Below are 3239 nucleotides of genomic sequence, written 5' to 3' on the forward strand. Positions count from 1 at the left end.
TCTCCGAACTGTAAAGACAACCCTTCTCCTCGCCCCTCCTGCCCCACCCCCCGCAGACTCAGCTGGGCGTTAGTCCCTGAGGCCCCGAGTCCCCCACCCTAGCCCAGTCGCCGGACCAGCCGGCTGTTCAGGGGCCTCTTCCAGTCCCGGTCCCCGCCCGGGCTGGTGGCCGCCGTCACCCTGTTTCACAGGCTGCTCCCTCCCTCCTCCATCAACCTGCCTGCCGCCCCCGGCCGGGTGCGCTCACTGAAAGTCAAGTGTCCCTCCTCATGCCTCCGCCCCACCGCCTCGACAGACAACCGGAGCCACCTCGGCCGGCCCACCTTCTGTTCCAGTCCAGCCTCAAACGGCAGCGCCAAAAAACGTTCCACACTCTGATTGGCCCGCTCCTCTTTTCAAAATCAGGACCCCGGAAGGTGGCCAGAAACTGCCTGTCTAGTGAGTTAAGGGCAAAGGGGCGGGGCCACGAAGGGTGTGGCGGGCAAAACTAAGAAACACGAAAAGACGAGTTACACTTGCTCCTTCTTAGCCATATTTTGGAGGAAAATACTTTTTATCGTGTATTTTAAAACACCCGGCCTGCGCCTGAGACAATATATTCGGGGATATGTAATAGACACCTAATTCTTATTTTTTTCAGAACTTGGCCGAGGCTGAAAGCCCTTTTACAGAGAAACCTGTTCTACGGAACCGGAGGGGAGACAATTTGGGTCAGAATTCACAAACGCTGATCTTAGTAACCCTCAGCTGGGGCGTTTGGTGGGAACTTCGGCTATGGGAACTGGTCCATACTTGGCGTGGGGGCTGATGGTGACGCCCAAATCTTAGCTCTTAGGTAGTTAAATACAACAAAGAAAACCCGTCATGAGAGAGTATAGAGTGCGGGAGGCATGCGAAGTCCGCGGAAGGCGGCAGCTGCAGAAGCTTCATTTGGTGGAATATGGATTTAGGACACCAGGGAGGAGCCTGGCTCCGGGCCCACACAATGCAGAAACCTTGCTTATCTTGTTGACAGACAAGATTACACATGCTAGGCCCTAGTTCCCGGGCTGCTTTTCCATTCTCAAACATCAGCAATCCCGTCAGGGTGTTTTCCGTTTTTTGGGGATGTAATTTGTTTAGGGCTGGAGACTTGGACTCAAATACTGCAGACAATACAGCATACATTTACTACCACCCTTGCCTCACCCCCATGTAAACTTGGTAAGAGTATCAACAGAACTTTATCTGCATTATCCACTTGTGTGCCTATATTACCTAACTGTGCCAGGGGCCAAATGCATATTTGCGGACGTGAACGGATTTAAGTGGGAAACAGTTTTCCTAGAACCATTTTGCTCCTTTTGGAGTTCAGGTCTTTAGGTGTGCTACCCTTCCCAATCTAAAGAGGATTCTCTGAAGAAGTGGGAACAAAATGGAAGTTAAACATTTTGCTTTATCTTACCAGTTGTTTGTTGAGCCCCTATCATGCAGTTTGGTATAGGATGATGAGCAAAACCAGACACAATTTTGGCCCTCGAAGGGAGCGGGGAAGAATATCAAACAAGTAACTTACGAATGGGGGCATAATTATTAACTGAGAAGCGTGCACTAGGAAAGGAATATTATTCCATGACAGGGTACAATGAAAGATCCTTGATGGGGGAGGGGCAGTGTACCAATTGACTGATCTGAAGAATCAGCAGAAATTAACTTAGTAAAACGTGAAGGTGGGATGGTGGACTGGGACCAGCATTTAGGAGACAAAAGGCACTGCAGAAAAAGCCATCAGTTTTAACAGGAGCCAGTACATCAGAGGCTATGCTGAACCCATTTCTCCTCTTTTCCTTCAGACATAACTATAAATAATTACTTATGTTATCTTTAGCCTCCTCCCGTCCCCAAACTTCACATTGTTTTGGGCTTTAGGACCCCCTATGTCTCTTAATATTAATTTTTCTAACTATGTATTAATGCTTTTTTAAAGCTGAGCTCTTTGATTTTGCGTTTTGTCCTTTAAGATGAAAATATTAGTTCTTAATGATATTAACATAATTACTTAAATTTGCTTTATCCATGTATATAAATATATACACACATATACATATATATATATAAAACAGAATAGGAATAGCAATATTGCTAACGTAAGGCTGCTGAATGAAGTTTAAATTTGTGTTTGTTTTTTTTCCCTTCACATTATATCCCATTGGAAATGTACAGACAAAATATTGTGTTTTAAATGAACTGGACGTACATCTTCTCTTTGGTTATTATGGATGTACCGTAGTTTAATCAACCAGACCTATATTGATGGATACACGGGCTATTTCCAGTCTTTGCTATCACAAAAAGTTACTTGCTAATGGATCTTTAAAATAGATTGGGACAAATGGGATTACTAGGTTAGAAAGTAAAAGAATGTTATTTTCTTTATTATTCCCAAATTCACCTTCATAGAAGTGGTGTGATTTTGTATTCATACCAGTAATATATGAGTTCCTATTTCCCCACATCCTCTCCCATAGAATGGATTGTCAAACTCCTAGATTCTTGCTAATACGATAGGTGAGAAATGGTATCTCAGTATAGTTTTGCATTTATCTTTTTATGAATGATATGCAGCATCTTTCTGAATGGTGCATGAATAAAATGAATACATATAATGAAATGCAAGGATGAATCTGTTAAGGAATATGGAAGATATACAGCTATGAAGTGGAAAAAGCAAGGCACGGAAGACTGTGCAGTATGTACGTAAGAAGGGGTAGAAATACATACACAAATGTAAACTTGCTTACATTTTTAAAAATAGACAATGGAGGGGACTTCCCCAGCAGTCCAGTGATTAAGACTTCATGCTTCCACTGAAGGGGCCACAGGTTTGATCCCTGGTCAGGGAACTAAGATCCCACATGATCCCACATGCTGCATGGTGCGGCCAAAAAAAAAAAAAAAAAAAAAGATTAAAAAAATGGAAACGTAAATCAAAATCTAATAAAACTGGGAACCAATAGGGGAAGAGCAAGGGGAGGGAGAGAGCAGGAATGGAAGCTAGATTTCTGAATATATCTTGTTTTATAGTTTGACCTTGGAGTCATGTAAATGGTTAACATGTTTAAAATACAAAATAAAGTTTAAAAGCAACCACTGAGTGGAAAACAAACTGAAATAAGTGAATCAATCTTTTCATCTGTTTCTTTTTATCTGAATTTTATTTCTTTTTATTTGACTTGTCAATCCATTACCTATTTTCCATC

Source organism: Lagenorhynchus albirostris, chromosome 1 (genome assembly GCF_949774975.1).
Source record: "Lagenorhynchus albirostris chromosome 1, mLagAlb1.1, whole genome shotgun sequence".
Classification (NCBI taxonomy): domain Eukaryota; kingdom Metazoa; phylum Chordata; class Mammalia; order Artiodactyla; family Delphinidae; genus Lagenorhynchus; species Lagenorhynchus albirostris.